Source organism: Rana temporaria, chromosome 8, assembly GCF_905171775.1.
Source record: "Rana temporaria chromosome 8, aRanTem1.1, whole genome shotgun sequence".
Classification (NCBI taxonomy): domain Eukaryota; kingdom Metazoa; phylum Chordata; class Amphibia; order Anura; family Ranidae; genus Rana; species Rana temporaria.
The window spans coordinates 126760654-126780806 of record NC_053496.1 but is presented as its reverse complement, the minus strand read 5'-3'; the positions used below and the strand labels follow the sequence as shown (position 1 = coordinate 126780806).

Sequence of the window (20153 nt, the reverse complement as noted above, 5' to 3'; positions counted from 1 at the left end):
CCAACCTTGGAATGGATGTTTTTTCCAGCAAGAGCCTGGAGCCGACCCAACAACTATCCCTGTCCCACCATGGACATTGCTGACAATGGACTGAAGTCGCAGCTCACCAACGCAATCCAACTTATTAACCACTCCTTGGCACGCAACACACTGAAGGCCTATCGCACTGCTTGGAACACTAATCGCAAATTTTTGGCCCCTTGCCCCGAAGCAGCAGTTGGACACATCCTAGCCTTCATATCGTATTGCCACATGCAGCTGACCATTTCTCAATACTATCACGCCATATCTAGATGGCATCCAGCATTTCCTGTCCCTGCAGGACCCCAGTAAACCGTCAGTATTCTCGAGCCCATGCAGTCAAGTCCCTCCTACAGGGCATACAGAAGCACCAACCTGTAGTCAGTGGCAAGCGCCTACCTTTCAAGAGTCCCATCTTTAGGGACATGTCTAAAATCCTTACTCGTTCCCTGTTTAGGGCTTTGCCCAGACTAGTCACCCGAACAGCCATCTACCAAGCCTTCTACGGTTCCCTACAACCTAGTGAATTTAGTCAGCGGCTCCGGCAGTCACACACTGCTCCGACGCCACCCGACTCGCTTTCGAACCACTACACTCTCACAGTCTGCAAACGCAACAAACCAGCCCCTGGGGTTGACATCAACCTGTTTCAGACTGACAACGCCTGACGCCCAGTGACGGTGCTCGACCCACTACTGCTCCATCTACCCAGCCAATCTGATGGTAGCTTGTTGCTACACTTTCTAAACCAGCTCCCTGAGTGTCAGCCAGTGTGTCAAGCATGTCAGAATCCTCCTAAGTAACTTGGGCTTCAAACCCCAGTCAGTTCTCTGGACATTCTTTGGAGCAGCCTCAGTTGCCTCCCAACAGGGAGTACCAGACTACGTAATCAAGATACCAGGCTGATGGAAGTCTCCTTGTTTTGCCACATACATCCCAAATCCTCATGAAGGAATGGCACAAGCCTTTACCAAGCTGGCTAAATAAATACAAGAAATCAATATAAACTATTTCCCTATCTGAGTCTTTTGCCCCCTTTTCTTGGCATACTGACCAGACCACCAAGGCACACTTCAGGTCTATTTATGTTGTAAGTCTTGTCGCGTGTTTATGTGATCCACATCTCTCTCGGTCAGAGGGTAACGACCATAAATAAGAAGGCCAGTATGGTGGCCTGAGTTTATGGGAGGAGCCTGGAGGGTATTTAAGCAGCCCACTCACACATGCTCTTTGTCGGTTCAGTGTGCGGTACTACACGTCACTGGGCCGACTCTTTCCAGCTCACCTCATGTCCGTGAGTCTGCGCATTCAATCGCATTCGACACCCTCCCGCCCTTCCCTTTTTCAGGGCACTTCTCAGCATATCCTTCTTCAATTAACTACCCATTACTTACCTTGGGTATGCCCCCTTTTCTTGGCATACTGACCAGACCACCAAGGCACACTTCAGGTCTATTTATGTTGTAAGTCTTGTCGCGTGTTTATGTAATCCACATCTCTCTCGGTCAGAGGGTAACGACCATAGATATATATATATATATATATATATATATATATATATATATAATCATTTATTACTAGGAAGAAAAAAAAAGGAAGAAAAGATGATGGATGTTAACGGAAATGTCAATTTATATGTACTCCATTAAGGATTCTGAAAAATCCTAACATGGCCTCCTATAATTCATTAAACAATCTGTGACCATCGCTGTCCTATTTTTAATTTAATTTAAAGTTCAATAGGCCTAATAAGCATGTTAGGATCTGAAACAGCAGGTAATATAATGATAGAAGAGATGTGAAGGAATGAGAAATTTAGCATATTCTGTACAGTGTACAGTATGTAAGTTAGAGGGGGCAGCAGTTATAATTTGCCCCCAGACCTGACGGGACCCCCTTCTCCCATACAACTAAATTTCTTCTCCGAATAATTGCTAATTAGTAAAAAACCTTGTTCCTCTGCATCAGTTTTCATGATATGTACCGTATATGTATAGCATGTAGGATAGTTATACTTGCTTGATATATGCAGATTTGTTTGTGTCTTGTCTATGGACAGAGCATTGTGAAGAAATATCATCATGCAATTAGGGGATGACAAGCAAATAAAAAATGCACTTAAAGCCTAATGCCACGTACACACGATCACGCTTTTGCCCGGCCAAATCACATCGGAATTCCATCGGGAAAAAAAGTAGAACATGTTCTATATCTAAACTCCGATGGAATTCATCGGAATCTCCGATGAAAAACCTCAGATGGGGTTACACACGATCGGAAAATCCGATGGAAAAAGTCAGATGGTCTTTTTCCATCGGATTTTCCGATCGTGTATACAGGGCATAAGTGTAGACAAAAAAAAAGAAAAATCAGGACAAGGGACATAAATCAGTCAATTGAATGTGTTCCTTGTGCTGATGCCTCTTGTTTTAGGTGAAATCCTCCCCTGCCCTTGTGATGCCCCCCACTGTGTAATCTTCCAGAGCAGTGGGGGTAAATAGAACTAAGGGGCAGCCACAGGCACCGATCAAGAGAGCCCCGACTATGCCCACCCTCTCCACCCAGCTGCTCCATTTATAGAAGCCATACTACAGCTTCTATAAATGGAAAACAATGTATGAAAGAAGATGACAAACCTTTCTGTCATCTGTCTTTCATCCATTCATAGATACATGTGTTTCCGTTGTAGAAGCTTTAGTACAGCTTCTATGAATGGAGCAGCTAGGCAGAAAGGGAGGACATGGATGGAGGAAGATTTCACCTAAAGAAGAGGCATCAGTACAAGGGACACATCCTACTGTCTGTGAGTTACATCTCTTCTTCTGATTTTTCGTTTGGCTAAATAGCATGGATGGAGGAATCACCACTTTGGGCTATCATATTCAGGTAGCAACATCTCCTGGGGCTGATCCCTGAACAGTGACTACATTTGATAGGATGACCCAGCTGAGTCAATTTTTTAAATGACTTTGGTCGACCCCTGCTCGCCCCTGTTGCCGATGCGAGTGGCCGGCGGGCGCGATCACCTCCAGGCAGCCGCGATCGCTCATTACAGAGTGAGAACCGGGAGCTGTGTGTGTAAACACACAGCTCCCGGTTCTTTCAGGGGGAGAAATGACTGATCATTGTTCATACGAAGTATGAACAGCGATCTGTCATTTCTCCTAGTCAGTCCCATCCCCCTTCAGTTAGAACACACTTTAGGGAACATTAATCCCTTGATCGCCCCCTAGTGTTAACCCCTTCCCTGCCAGTGACATTTTCACAGTAATCAGTGCATTTTTATAGCACTGATCGCTGTAAAAATGCCAATGGTCCCAAAAATTTGTGAAATGTGTCCGCCATAATGTCGCAGTACCGCTAAAAATCGCAGATCGCCGCCATTACTAGTAAGAAAAATATTAATATAAATGCCATAAAACGATCCCCTATTTTGTAGACCTAATAATTTTTGTGCAAACCAATCGATAAACGCTCATAAGACGCACGGGGCGGAGATCGGAGCCAAATTAAAAAAAAATAAAAACACTGTATAGATACAGTACACTGTAATCTTACAGATTACAGTACTGTATAAAATAATTACACACCCCCTTTGTCCCTAGTGGTCTGTCCAGTGTCCTACATCCCCTTTTTATTATAAATACTGTTTTTTCTGCCTGGAAACTGTAGATTGTCCATAGCAACCAAAAAGTGTCCCTTTATGTCAAAAGTGGTTTTAGACCAGCTAGTGAACAGCGATAATAAATTAGAATCACTTGCAGAATTGAGCGATAGTGATTTGTGGGGAAATTCGTCATCAAACAATAAAAGTAATGACAGCGACAATTCTGCAACTGAGCAAATTTCTAGTGTTTTTGATTTGATTACATTATTGAATCATTTTTATTATTATATTATTATTTGTTATAATTATTTATAGTTATTTATTATATTATAATTAATGATTTTGTTTTCAAACTTTATCATACCCGGGATGTCTACTAGACTCTTGTTTGGACAGATTTAAGTGAGTTATTTCTAAGGCCTCGTACAGACGAGGGGTTATCTGATGGAAACGGTCCGCCGGACCGTTTCCATCTGACATTTTTCCTCCGGATTTTGATCTGATGGCTTGTACACACCATCAGATCAAAATCCGCGCGGAAAACATCCGAGGTCACGTGTCGCGACGTGTCCGCGACGATGACGCGGCGACGTGCGCGACGCTGGAAGGTAAATTCTTCCACGCATGCGTCTAATCATTCCGACGCATGCGAGGGATGGGGATTGGACGGACTTATCCGGTGAGTCTGTACAGATGACCGGATAAGTCCGAGGGACAGGATTCCAGCGGATAGATTTCTTAGCATGCTAAGAATTTTTTATCCGCTGGGAATCCGTCGCCTGGACAAATGTCCGCCGAAAATTGTCCGCTCGGACCTACACACGACCGGATCTATCCGCTGGAACTGATCCGCGGATAAATCCCAGCGGATAGATCCGGTCGTGTGTACGGGGCCTGAGAATTACAGACCTACAATATAAAACGCCAAATTTCCATGCAAAACAATTGTACCGCTTTCAGCATCAAAAACCTGACCTAATCATACCGCCAGGGAGGTTAATACTGGTTGAAAGACTAGGATCTCTTATATGTATATAAATACTGTATATATAGACCTAACTTCTGGTAATCATTATACAGAAACATAGGTGTGCCTCTAATCTGTGGCTCGATAACCTGGTAATCACAATCTACCTGTCAATCATGGACGGGTAAAGGGGAAGACAGCAAATCTTCCTTGTTTACCCCCATAAAAAAATATATATTGTAATAATAATAAAAAATAAAATAAACACCTGACACAATCCACTGCTCTACTGACCTTGTCCTTTGCCCTTTTAGGAGATATTTACAGTACCTACAGGTAAGCCTTATTATAGGCTAGGTTTACAAACACTATAAACTGCTGTGTATTTAAGTTGGATGTCCTATTAAATATTTTTTTCTGCTAATTACATTTCTTCTCATGGTCACCTTGTGGTGGGATCAATATTGGTAGCAGTAATCATAGATATCCTGCACCAGGCTGATGATGGGCTGCAAGTGTCAGAGCTACATTCATTACGGAGTCAATCTCCCCACATCCATATACACTGTTCAGCATTACCACTGACCAATGCAGCTCACACAGTGTTTCTAGTCCGGACATATATATATATATATATATATATATGTTTTACATTTTTTTCTTTTATTTTTGTCTTCTTGATTTTAATTGCACCCGTTTAGTTTATGTATTTTCCTTGTAACACTGTGTGCCTAACAAGAATTATTCTTTTTATTAGACATGTGCATTCGTTTCTGTCCGAATTTTACAAACGGAAGCGAACACGCAGAAATTAGAAAGATCCAACATAAAAAAATACTTGATTTTAGTTTTCGTTGCTACAACAGTTCGATATAGATAGGAGATTTGACATGACGCTGACAATAGCGATCTGTGTCTATCGAATCTGTGGTCGAATGTGCCTTACTTTAAATCTATTAGTCCAAGATTATTCTACATAGAGAGGAAAGATTTGACATAGAGAGAAAAGATTCGACATTATAGAGACCGTGTTGGGGTAGAGTAGACCATTCGACATTAACAACGAAGATTCGATGAAGAATCGAAAAACATACAAACGTTGAATCTGTCATTGAAGGCTTATGGTGTCTGTCGAAAGTTCTAAGACGATTCGACAAACAACTAAACTGTACAACGCCGCAATCGTACATTTCCGGTCAAATGCTCGGCCCATAGGCTATAGAAGAACTTGAATGTTGGTTGACTAGTAATAATAATTTATAAATATAATTATTACTGATCATACAATATTAGAATTCTTCTATAGCTTGTAGGTGGAACATTCGACCGGAAAAGTACAATTGCGGGGTCGTACAGTTTAGCTGCTTCGTCGAATCTTTTTAGAACATTTGACAGACACCATAAGCCTTCAATGACAGATTCGACCTTAATAAATTTGGATTTTCGGAGGAATGCATTTTTTAACTAAATTAAATATATAAAAACGAATTTCAGGAGTAACTAAATAAATTTATTTTTCGGACGAATACGAAATTGTGCACATGTCTACTTTTTATTGATATTTAATAAACGCAAGTTTTGTACTTTCCAACAAGTCTCATTTCTGTCCAAATAACCATTTTTTTGCCATGGTTGGAAGCCCTATACCCTCCGGGCGCATTACATTTTGTTCATATATGCATTTTGGTTAGAGCATTGAACACCTAATGGTGGTAGAGACATTGGATTGATTGCCAACAATCATTAGGTTTTTCTTATATTTGATGGGTATAAAGGTAAGACTCTTTACATTGGTATAGCAGAAGTTTGGTGCTTGTACAGAGAGGATTGCAATGGATTTTTCAATACCACTGAATAAGCAGCTCTTATTTTACAGAAATGAGTTGCTCTCCTTCACACGGGGGAAATTTGAGCTTTTGTTAATGTCGTGTGGTGTGAATAAGTATTGAGAAGGAGGAGGTCTACAGAGAAGCAGAGGTAGATCAAAATTTCAGTCTCCCAAACATATGGTATAGGAAAGAGCATACAAGCCAGACCACAAGCATATGGTGGGAGAAAACACACCTTTTTTGGGTTTATCTAAAAATCATCATCTGCTGTATGGTGCTTTTTGCTTGACAATATCAGAAAGTTCATCATCAGCACTGACGGAGGAGGATTTATAGGAGATGAAGAGCAAGGCATTGGGGGCATGAGGCTGAGGATTCCCTGCCATACCAGGTAAAATGTCACATCAAATGTCTAATCTGACCGATCACCTGGAACAAAATGTATTTCTCAAGATAGATTAACCAAAATATTTGTTTTATATACAACCACTTGTGATAAGCGAGGTCTAAAAAATATTCACTTGTGATTTTATTTCAACACCATTGTACCTGATCACATTGAATAAAATGTGTTATGACAGCTCTAATACAGAATGAGTCAAAGACCTAAACCTTACGTGGGAATTCTAATAGTTTTAAATGCAATGTAATAGTGTGCTGAGGATTATGTACAAAGTGCTAAGTAATTGTATTCCATTCATTTGTCCTGTCTATAATCCATGCAGCTGTGCTCGAGCCGTAAGATTGTTTTTTCCTTCCTCCTTCGGTGTACAGACTTTACTGCAATAGAAAGATATGCTTTGAATTGTCCTGTTGTTAAATCACATGTGAAAGCTCGAAATGCTACAGTGATCCCTAAGCAGTTTGCATTTAAAGGGATAGACAGCTGAGAGCAGGCCACATGGCATTTTGCTTCCTGTGGCCTCAGAATTTGATGTAGCATGTTTGTTACCCAGGGGGGATCAAGCATATGTCTTTTTATTGATTTCCATTGAACAATGTACAGCACTGTTAGAAATGAGTCATCAGGAGTGGTTCACTAAAGGGTAGGGTGACCAGACATCCCCGGTTTCCGGGGACAGTCCCCGGATTGAGGACACTGTCCCCTGACCAAGGCTGTCCCCGGATTTGTCCCCGGATTGGATTTGAACAGGGGTTGGGGTCATTTCAAAAACAGTCAGTGCAGAATAAAAAAAAAATATCTGAATTACACATCCTTGCTCTTCTGCTCCTACTAGCTTGGGAGGGGGGGGGGGTATTTTTTTCATTATCTGTGCCCCTCTTTGATAATCATGTGCTGGTCGGAGCGGAGGGAATATTTCTTCAGTTTTAGGTGCATGCCCGTTCCGCACCCGCTTGCATGTTCTTCTGCCTTGGCTCAAGTCCTGGCCAGCCACCTGCCTATCTCCTTGCCTTCCCTGGCGGAGTGATCTTCCTCCGCTCCCCACCCAGTAGTAGCCCGGAGAGTAAGAATTGACAAGCTGTGAGGCGGGCGGCAGTTTTTAACATTTTTAAAATGAAATCCGGGGACATATTTTTTTTACTAGTAATGGCGGTAATCAGCGACTCTCTGCCCGTCGCTGATTGCCGCCATTACTAGTAAAAAAAATTATGTCCCCGGATTTCATTTTAAAAATTTGGTCACCTTACTAAAGGGGTAGAGAATGTTCACCTAGCAAAGTGAAGCTGTGTTGTCTATAAATTACCATTCGTGTTCAGGGAATAAAAAAAAAAAAAAAAGATTTTTATCCTGTGCATTGGATTGGTTGATTGAAATATTCACAGCTTCACTTTACTGTAAAATGCATCTCACTGTGTTTCCACGAAAGTAAGACCTACCCCAAAAATAAGACCTAGCCTTATTTTCTAGGAGGGCTGCAATATAAGCCCTACTCCGAAAATAAGTCCTAGTTTAAAATGCTTTTAAAATCATATAATCCACAGTAGTATATAATGTACAATGTGTGTGTTTCTGTAAAATAATTGTGGGGAAGAGAACTCTGGCGGGTCAGAGAAGATCAGAGCGGCGAATAAAAAGAAGATATTTGGCACAAATTTATTATGAAAACACACACATTGTACATTATACACTACTGTAATCGAGTGGTTTATAGGATTTTACAAGCATTTTAACTCAGTTCACACTGGGGATTCCTGTCAGGCAGGGAGAGAGAGAAGGAGAGAAGACGGCACATTACATGCTAATGCCGCATACACACCATCACTTTGTGATGAAAGAAAACGACATTTTCTGTGAAGTAAAAAACGACATTTTTGAAACTTCAATTTTCAAAGACGAAGTTGCCTACACACCATCGTTTTTCTCACAATGTTCTAGCAAAGCGAGGTTACGTTCACCACGTTTTTCCATTGAAGCTCGCTTCATAACTAGCTTCTGGGCATGCGCGGGTGTAAAAACGTTGTTTTAAACAACGTTTTTTGCTACACACGGTCAATTTCTGTGAAGTAAAAAACGACGTTTTGAAAAACGACACATAAAATTGAAGCATGCTTAAACAATTCGTTTTTCAGAAGACATAACGACGTTTTCCCCCACACACGGTCATTTAAAGTGACGTTTTTAAAAACGTTGTTTTTTTCATCACATAAAGTGATGGTGTGTACGCGGCATAAGACCTACCCCAATAATAAGCCCTACTGTGTCTTTTGTTGCCAAAATTAATATAAGACCCGGGCTTATTTTCAGGGAAACACGGTAGCTCTAAGGAAATGACTGTGAGTAATTTGTAGCTTTTGATGGAATATACACACATTTTGTGGGGACTGCCTTATTGTGGGCTATGGAAAATTGTGGATAGGAGGTGCTGGATCCTCTAGAGTTGGTTTCCTTTATCTTTGTGAAGATAAGTCCATATTGTAAAGTCTAGTGACACCGGTTAGGCATCTCACTGACCTGAAAGAGCCTCAAAGGTGTCTTGAGTGCAGATGGAAAAATAACAGTACACCACCAAAATGTTTAGAAATCCAATGGTAAGAAGCCAGTGTGTTTCAGGGGCTACAACATTCTTCCCTCATCAGGCCTGGTAAGAAAGAAATAGTAAACTTGTACACATTGAAGTGGTTCTAAAAGCTGAAGGTTTTTACCTTTATGCATTCTATACATGAAGGTAAAAATACACAGAGCAGGTACCGGTAAGTATAACAGCTTTTTTTTTTCCTTACATTTTTCCTTTACAAACATTTTAATGGAGGAGCAATCAACTTGGTAGTTGGGTGCTTGAAACCATTTCTCCAAAAATGGGCCTCGGCAGTTGTTTTTTCATAACAGCCGATTGCTGAAGCACATATTTGGAGGAAAGTTTTAAAGCAGAAGTAAAGCATGGTGGGTATTTGCCATAATGTTTGTATAGCATACTTGCACACTATTTCACATTTACGTCTTGGTGTGCCTGTCTCCAGTGCTACCTGCATCCACCCCTTCTCCGCTGGTGCCATGTCCTTCTCCTCTTCTTCCAGGTCCACTGTCTTCTTGCTGTACCTATTGGACATGCACTGATGACGTAAGTCCCACGCATGCAAGCTGGATTTACATTATCCTGGCACCCGGCTCCATTCCTAGCATCTGTAATAATTTAATTGCAAGTGAGTAAAGGAGTTTTTGGCAGATAAATTCTCTTCTACTATAAAGATGCTGCCTGCTGGCACATTTTTATTTTTGGCTTTACTTAAGCAGCCATGATCCTTCATTAACCCATGCGAGTCCACCACCTTTCTGTTACCAGCTTTGAAAGCCTTCATGAAGCAGGAATTTTGTAGTTCCCCAAATGCATTGGCTTGTCCCTTTGGATTTCAGTTTTGAAAGCCTTCATGAAGCAGGAATCTTACCCAAAGGCGTTGGTTTGTACCTTTGGATTGCTAACCAAAATGCTCTTGAATCCCAAAATCTTTGTTGTACCCCTTTTGTTTTTCCTGATACCTTCTTTAGGCCTCATTCACAATTGGCGGACTCCGTCCGCCTGCTCCCATCGGCTCAGCGGGAGATCAGTCCGCAGATCTCCGCTGAGCCGATGGATGTCAAGCTCCTCTCTGCTCACTGAGCGGGGAGGGGCTTGTCGGGCACCGCTGTCTCCCTATGGAGCGATCTGATGAAAACGGACAGCATGTCCGTTTTCATCAGATCTCACCCGATCCCATCCGCATGGACGGATGGGGACGTAGCCCCCATACGTCTGTTTTTAGCGGGTCGGATCGGGTCGGATGTCAGCGGACATGTCTCCGCTGACATCCGATGCTCCATAGCGATGCAGAAGGACCCGACCAGTGACAGACGGACCCGAACGGCCCGAAGTGTGAATGAGGCCTTAAAGCGTTGTTAAACCCAAAACAAAAAATGTAATATATTGCAGCCTACCGTTCATTACATATGGTGGCTGCATCGGTTTTCTTTTCTTAGGATGTATTCGTTCTGTTTTGACCTGGTGATCTGGCCAGTTAAGCCTCGTACACACGATCAGTCCATTCGATGAGAACGGTCTGAAGGACCGTTGTCATAGGTTAACCGATGAAGCTGACTGATGGGCCGTCGCGCCTACACACCATCGGTTAAAAAAACGATCGTGTCAGAATGCAGTGACGTAAAACACAACGACATGCTGAAAAAAACGAAGTTCAATGCTTCCAAGCATGCGTCGACTTGATTCTGAGCATGCATGGATTTTTAACCAATGATTGTGCCTACTAACGATCGGTTTTGACCTATCGGTTACGAATCCATTGGTTAAATTTTAAAACAAGTTGTTTTTTTTTTAACCTATGGTTAAATAACCTATGGGGCCCACACACGATCGGTTTTGACCGATGAAAACGGTCCTTCAGACCGTTGTCCTCTGGTTAACCTGTCGTGTGTACAAGGCCTAACACATCTCCTGTATTAGAGTGCCTCCCATCTGGATGAAAGAGAGCACAGGGGCACCTTTGGACAGCAGCATTGTCAGTCTGGGGGGAGGGGAGTGTTAGATGTATTAGCTAAAATTTTATAAGCTGTTACAGCAACAGTTTTACTCCTGTTATAGTAGATAAACATCTTGCTGACCAGCCACCGTCATTATACTGCGGCAGGTCGGCACGATCCGGCAAACCATCGTAGCTGTACATCGGTCCCTTTAAGCGGGATAGCAGGCGCGCGTGCGCCACCCGCTGCGCTACGGGGGTGCTGATGCGTGTGGTTGGCGATTCCGATAACTGCCAGACCACGCACAATCGAGAGGCAGAACAGGGTCGTGTGTGTGTAAACACACAAATTCCTATTCTGTGAGGAGAGGCAGATTGTGAGTTCCTACTAGCTAGGAACAATGATCTGTAATTTCCTCTAGTCTCTCCCATCCCCTTACAGTTAGAACACACTAGAGAACACAGTTAACCCTTTGATCACCCCCTAGTGTTAACCCCTTCCCTGCCAGTGACATTTACACAGTAATCAGTGCATTATTATAGCACTGGTCGCTGTATAATTGTCAATGGTCCCAAAAATGTGTCAAAAGTGTCCGATCTGTCTGCCATAATGTTGCAGTCCCGATAAAAATCACTGATCACCGCCATTACTAGTAAAAAAGATTATAATAAAAATCCCATAAATCTTTCCCCTATTTTGTAGACGCTATAACTTTTGCGCAAACCAATTAATATACGCTTATTGTGGTTTTTATTACCAAAAATATGTGGAAGAATACTTATCGGCCTAAACTGAGGAAAACATTTGCTGTAAAAAAAAATGGTTATATTTATTATAGCAAAAGGTACAAAATATTGTTATTTTTTTCAAAATTTTCAAGTTTTTTGGTTTAGAACGCAAAAAAATAAAAACCACAGAGATGATCAAATACCACCAAAAGAAGACTCTATGTGTGGGAAAATATGGACGTCAATTTTGTTGGAGTACAGCGTTGCATGACCGCGCAATTGTCAGTTAAAATGACGCAGTGCCGTATCGCAAAAAATGGCTCGGTCCTTGAGCAGCCAAATCTTCCAGGGCTGAAGTGGTTAAAGTTGATCATTGTAACCACCCCTGTCATTGTTAATTGTTATATCTTATCTCCGTAAATGAAACATTCTGCTGGAGAGCTTGTTCCTGCAATAAATGTTTTTTTTAGTTTAATTCAACTTTAATGTAGACTATGCAATTGAGTAATAGGGGGTACTTGGGTCTGTAACTGGAGCCTATCTGTCTATTGTGGGCAACTTTTTCTTCTTTTTTTTTTTCTTGTCTGGGTTCCATGGAGCTTTCCCTATCTTTAACACAAAAGTGTGTGTGAGTGGAAGTATCTTCAAAGTAAGTGACAATCCTATGGTAGGCCCTATTCACACTGGAATTAGAAACGGGCATTTGGAGAACGTTTTGGCCACTTCCCAAATGCCTAGAAAAACAGCCTACAATGGATTACATGGACGGGTGGACAGAGCTGTTAACATTTAAAAAACATGTAGCATTTACGTCACTGTGCAGCTAAAATGAAGCTAAATGTCGAGTCTGGGAGGTGTTGAAGTTTGTCAACTCCTTCCATTCAAATCTGCGGTAACAGCAACATTTATAAGCAAGTTTACGGCTAATTTACAGTGCGTTTGACAATCTTTTAGCAAATATCAGTAACGTTGAAAAACCAAACCAAACCAAAATGACTTGGAGGGCATCTGGAGTGCATGTTTAATGCGCCTTAAACATGCATTAGACACATTAGAAATGTGCATTAATGCTATAGGAACATTGGAACGATTATTTGCAAGGGTTAGCCCGGAGCAGGCAGATGACAGGTCTGCAGTGACGGCTGTTTGCACTTACCCCATCAGTAGTGGCGGCAGGTGGCAGGCAGTAGGCAACGTGGTGTAGCGGTTCCATGTCCTCTCCTCCATGGCAGCTTTCAGCTTCTCCCCTTCTCCTCCTAGGTGTCCAATATGAGCCAATCGTGTGACTGGTGTCCAAAACGGCTTCCTGATTCCCCCGGAGGAGGATCAGTGTTGTAACACATCTGGGTGGGATCGGAGCACACTCTCTGCGACCCAAGCCCATCCAATATTGAAAGCGGGAGTTCACCCAAAAAATCAAGTTTCTGCAGTTAGATCCAGCATACTGCTGACATCTGCAGTATGCTGGTCTTTTTTTATTTATTTTGGTACTTATCGTTATAGCAGTTTTTTTTCTATGGCTCCGAGCGGGGAATCCTTCGGGGAATGGGCGTTCCCGAAGGCAAGCAAGTTGATTGACGGCCTTCGATAGCGCGTCACGGCTTCCGAAAACAGCCGAGATAACACTTGGCTGTTTACGGCGCCTGCGCCCGCCGTGTAGAGCTGACTGCGCAGGCGCCGTAAATTGCAGAGCGTCACTCGTGTATCTTCGGAAGCCGTGACGCGCTATCGAAGGCTGTCAATCAACTTGCTTGTCTTGAAGGGAACGCCTATACCAGGAAGTAATCCCCGCTCGGAGGCATAGAAGAAATACTGCTATAACGATAAGTACCAAAATAGAATAAAAAAGACCAGCATACTGCAGATGTCAGCAGTATGCTGGATCTAACTGCAGAAAGTTGATTTTTGGGTGAACTCCCGCTTGAAGCCTATTAGAGCCTCTGGTTCTAATCGGTGCTTAAAAAATGATCCCCCCCGCATTGAACTCCATGCCGGTGTCCTGAAAGGTGCTGGACGCATGGATGGGGGGGCGGCAATGGACAGGGGGCAGCGCCCGTGCGCCCTTAATGGACAGGCCGCCTCTGCAGGTCTGTGTCCACTCCTCTTATGCAGAGAGGACATGGACACAGCCCGCTTTCCTTTATGGATTGTCGGATTGAGACGGATCACCTGTCCCTTTCCACCCAACCATCATCCTATCCGATCCACCAGACGGATGGAGAACAGATCCCCATCCTTCTATTTTTAGTAAACAGGATCTGATCAAATGTCGGCAGGTGTCAACAGACACATGTCCATTGACTTCTGCCGCTCCATAGAGAGCAATGGCTGGTCCGATTGGGTCCGCCTAAAAAACGAACAGGCAGGCCCAATCGTTCTGCCCATGTGAAAGGGGCCTAAGAGAAATGTAGCAAACACTGAAAACATAAAGAAAGCTTGGGCTAAGTACAGCCTAGCTACAAAGCACAATTTAACTAGGGACACCCCAGCTTAAGGCAAGCCTAGGCAAACAATTTCTCAAAGTGTGAATGTATGCGTTAATGTACAGTACCATTAACATTAAGGGCACCCATCTGTAAAAACACCTGAACCCAATAATTTGGCAGGGTGTTCACACATAATTCTGCCCACATATTGGGTGTAATTATTAGGTTAGGTGTCCAAAAGGGTTTGGTCATATAGTGTATATTTAGCATATATGTTTAAACTTTAAATATTTTAATATATATATATTGTAATTATATATTATAGAAAGTATCAATTTTATATATTTTTTTCTGAATCAGACAGCAACCCTTCCACCTGTAAGCACCATTTGCTAGAGTTATGCAACAAGGTTCTAATTAAGACAATTTCGCTTTGCTTTCTTAAAATGTGATTAGGCAATAACAGAGAACAGCTCTAATTTGCTTTTAAAGAACTGCCAGAACCGTTTGCATACAAATGCTTCATTTTGCTAAGAGAAACCTTATTTAACTGTACAGAAGAGTCCTAATGTTGGAAAAACACATTGATCCTGTGTCTTTGAGAATTGCTGCTGCCCTTTGATCATAAATAAAAGCTAATGGAAACCTATTACTTGTGTTTGTGTTGCCTTAAATTGAAGCATATAGTGAAAATCTGCTTCAGGGACAAAAACAAGTGTTATTTTTAAGGCAAATCTTTAGAATAGTTGTATTCTTGCTGCCAATCTATGCGGACAAGCCGCTGAGAGTTCTAGGTGCATACTAACAGCAATTATTTCCCAGGAAATGTGGTATACAGTACCATTAAATTGCAGGCTAGGGTGCTTTTTATGTAAGCCTTCTGCTATTATTTTTTCTTGCAGTGTTGTGGCTAGACCAACACAATGCAAATTTTTCCCATGAAAGAGTGCTATGCTGCGTACACACGATCATTTTTCGGCATGAAAAAAAATGTAGTTTTTCAAAAATGTCATTTAAAATGATCGTGTGTGGGCTTCACATCATTTTTCAGGTCCTGAAAAACAACAACAAAAAATTTCGAACATGCTGCATTTTTTTGACATCGTTTTAAACGATGTTGGTTTTCGGGTTGTAAAAAATTATCGTGCGTGGGCTAAAATTACATAAAAAACCCGCACATGATCAGAAGCACGTTATGGGAGCGCTCGTTCTGGTAAAACTACCGTTCATAATGGAGTAAGCACATTCATCACGCTGTAATTGACAGAAAAGCGCGAATCGTCTTTTACGAACACGGAATCAGCTAAAGCAGCCCAAAGGCGAATGGAACTTCCCCTTTTATAGTGCCGTCGTACATGTTGTACGTCACCGCGCTTTCCAAGATCATTTTTTTAAAACGATGGTGTGTAGGCAACATTGTTTTAATGATGAAGTTGGGAAAACGTCGTTTTTTTCGACATGCTGAAAAACTTTTTTTTTTTCATGCTGAAAAATGATCGTGTGTACACGGCATACGTTTTTGCAAAGGCAGGCTTTCAACACAATTTCTAAAACATTCTCTTGTGTTAAGAGACGATTCTTCACTAGAATTACTGGGCAGCCAGTAAAAGTATTCTGTGAATTGCTATCCTATCCAAGAAAAGTACTGACGTATCAGTTTTGTACAGTTTTCTATTACTTGTCTGGGAAGGGATTTTTTATAGGTTTGTCCGCAGCCTTTTGTCAGCCAATGCGTGTTGTGCAACATCCTCCTCTCTCTCAGATCTACTTGTATTCAATGCTTCATGTACTGTATATTGAAGCTAAAGCCTAGTACACACTACCCACTTTCTTTTATTTCATTCAACCCAGCGGGCTGAAGGAAAAAAACGGAAACTGGTGAACATGCCAAACTGCTCCTCCTAGTACAAATCCTCTTTCCACATACCCCCCCCCCCCCCCACTCTCAATATATATTCCACTTTTTCCTAACACCCCCCCACCCCCAAATGTTTCCCTCCTAGAACAATTTCTACCCCCTGCCGTCCCCAAATTTCCCCTCCTAACACAAATCCCCACCCCCTAATCTCCTTGTGGTACCACCTACTTCGCATGATACCATAGTGCCCTCCTGCCCACCCTTGTCCCGGCCTTGGCTCAGGAGGAGTCACTACTACAAAAAAGGTCACTGCCCCTACCTATAACTGGTCTTCACAGCAAGGAGCACTGGAAGGGCGGACGCATGTCAAAAAACAAGTAATTTCCAAGCTCAACTTACCAACCAGTCAGCAACCAACCAAATTTACCTGTCTAACAGTGGGTTAAAAACAGGGGTTTAGTTGCACGCATTTGCAAATACATGCATAAGCTGCAGGCCCCGGCAAGGCTCCCTGTATACAACAGACCCTTTAAAGTGCCTCCTCAGTGGGAGCACATGTATGCTGATGGATAGATGAAGGGCAGATGACTGGAGGGAGCGCAACCCTCCTTAAAGGAGCAGGAACACACTAAACACCCAGCACATTGCACAATAGCAGCAAAGGTGGAGGAGGAGGAGTCACGATGTTGGTACAGAGTTCTCCCCTGCTGAGCTATTGTGTTCTGATGGGGGGGAGGCGGAACACAGAACACGCCAGAACACACCAGTCAGACCTTTTTTGGTCATGCCCTGGCTGCTGTTGGACCGACTGCCGTACACATTCGCCAAATGTTGACCAGTTTTTATTGAACCGACTGATACCGCCTGATATTCGGCCCATGTGTACGGCCCTTAAAGGCTGTATTTCCTTTATAATGAAAACAAAAATGGTGCTGTTCTAATCAAAATAAGTATTTTTTGTACCATACACGCAGTGCTTATTCTATTTGTACCTTAGCACATAAATATACAGATATGCTATATATTTGTGCACACCCAAAAGCCAAAGCACTCACCATAAGAGTTTGACCCCGTAATTTAATATGAGGTCTACACCCGCTTTTTGTAAGGATTCCACTCTTCCTCAGCAATTTGCGGTCATTTATCTCATCTCCTCCATAGATTCCATTCAGCTCCCAAAATACTCCTCCACCAGCAGCCAGTTATTTCATACATGAAATCCAGAACAAAGGTACCATAGTGTAATATGCTTTATTATTAAAGTAAAACCAATCCCATAAAAATTGTGCACTCACATCTCATAAAACATGTACAGTATATTTGCCCAAATATATCTGTTACCTTAAAATGATCGAATATGGCTGCCTTTAAACCTAGCTTCCAGGACTTTCTTTAGCTTCCGGAATTTCCTGTATGACAAATATATTTAGCGCCCAGAAATAAGGGAAAGATTACAGTATATATCTAAAGTAATTTTTTTTTTAGATAGATTAGTAATGATTACATAGTTGCATAGTAGGTGAGGTTGAAAAAAGTCCATCAAGTCCAACCTATGTGTGTGATTATATGTCAGTATAAAATCGGTCAGGTTTTTTGTCCCATTAAAAAATATGTCTTATCAATTCCTGTCCCATAGAAACAACAGCAAGTAAGAGATGATCTCTCCAAAGTGAAGTAAATCCACTCAATTCAACAGGGGTCCCAGGGCCATGCTGATGACAAAGACTTTTTCCTCTTTGATTTACTACCACCTTCCACAATATGCACTCACCAGAAAATAGTAATAAAAAAGCCTGTGTTGCCTTAGCCCCTTTGGTCCTTTAAATGGATGATCAGTAATATGCCCAGCAGATGCAGAAGTATTCTTTCATATATCTCCACCTTATATGGCTCTCGGGTACTCATGTAAAGAAAAATGACCATCATTGCGAAAAATCCTGCATATTTATTCCTTAAGTCATCAAAAAGTTTACACTCACATGTAGTTGTGCCATCAGGAAGCAAGGAGCTTCCTAAAGACGCATAATACATGCAAAATGCATTGAGGCTAGTTGTGTGACGCTGATGTCCTCTCCGGCCCATGACCTGCACTGAAATTGAGGCATGTACCGCACGCCGACTTCCTGAAATGAAGCGGCTGGCATAGGCTAATACTGGAACGCTGGAAAGAATCAGTGACGGTCTAACGCACTATTACATGTGAGCGTAAACTTTTTGGTGACTTTTAGGGAATAAATATGTGGAATTTTGCACAATGATGGCTGTTTTTCTTTACATAAGTACCTGAGAGCCATATAAGGCGGAGACATATGAAAGAGTACTGCTGCATTTGCTGGGCATATTACTGATCATCCATTTAAAGGACCAAAGGGGCTAAGGCTTAACACAGGTTTTTTTATTACTATTTTCTGGTGAGTGCATATTGTGAAAGGTGGTGGTGAATCACGGAGCATGAGTGTTTTGGATAGCGCATTAATACTTATGTTTGGCACGTGGAACTTATACATGAAGAGCCCAAACTGGAACTTTTATCATTTAAAATATTTTTATAATATTAGTGTATGCACAAATGATTGAGAATATTGATGTGAATAAATATTGAGTTAGGGTTGTCACTTTAAATCCATTATTGGATATTTTTTGACACTTATAAGTGGAGTTATAATTAAAAGGGTTAGCGCAGCTACCTATTTTTACATATTTCTATACTATTTTCACTACTCTTATGCCGCATACACACGATCTGGCTTTTGCCCGGCCAAATCACATCGGAATGAATTCCGATGGAATTCAATCGGAGAAAAATAGAACATGTTCTATATCTAAACTCATCGAAATTTCCGATGAAAAAACTCTGGGGCTACACACCATAGGAATTAACCGATGGAAAAGGTCTGTCTGACTTTTTCCATCCGAAATTCCGATCGTGTGTAAATTGTAGCTGCAGCAAACTCTACATGTTGATACGTTTTTTGAACTTGGTTTACACATTTTTGTTTTGTGCCAGTGGCACGTATCACACACACACACTCTTATTGGTTGTTGCGGTGCAGGTAGCCATCTGAACTCTAGAAACCAATGAAGCTCTGCATCCCAGGGGCTAAATAAATACGGGGCTGCACTATGGTGCACTATATATTCGCTTTAGCAATAAAAATAAAAATTAAACTTCTTTTTTTTGCCTACTGTATATGGTAACACCTCATCACAGACTGAACACTACATTTACCTCTACAGATGTTGTGCAGCAGAAATGGCAGCTAATTGTAGCCCTTAATTACAGACACTTTGGGAACTTTTTGTCCTAGCAGAGCCCCCAAATTTAACCGATATGCCACTCAACCTGGTCTTGGGAACACACGTGGCCTCACTGGGTCATTCCTTTCTCCAAAAAGCCAAAGGAGCAAGCAACTATGTATCTGTCTACATTGTAGCTTTGTAGAGACTACATTGGAGACCAAGTGATGGCCACTGCAACATATCATAAGAAATACTGGGTGCTTGGAGGATCAGAGTGAGAAAGAGCTGTAGTACATAGGGTGGTAGAAAGTGATGTATAGCGAGCCACGGCAGGGAGCATTTAGAGGGGATGCCAGTGGGGTGCCATGTATAGAGCCCACGAGAAGCAACATCTGACTGTGATATGGTCGTGGCAGAAATGTGAATCTATTCTTTAGGAACAATCAGAAGTGTATGTAATTAGACTGCAGAGAGATTTTGTTTGACAGTGCGGGGAATCCCTAGCTTATAAAATCACAGAGTAGGGAATAGGTTTTCCCTGATCACCACATTGCTGGCAGTCAGG

General features: G+C 42.0%; 1 protein-coding gene across 1 annotated transcript in view; it reads left to right on the top strand.

Moving 5' to 3' along the window:
• RASGEF1A (RasGEF domain family member 1A) overlaps window positions 1-20153 on the top strand; it is a 607128-nt gene that overhangs the window by 420711 nt on the left and 166264 nt on the right. The gene's annotated exons all lie outside the window — the stretch shown is intronic.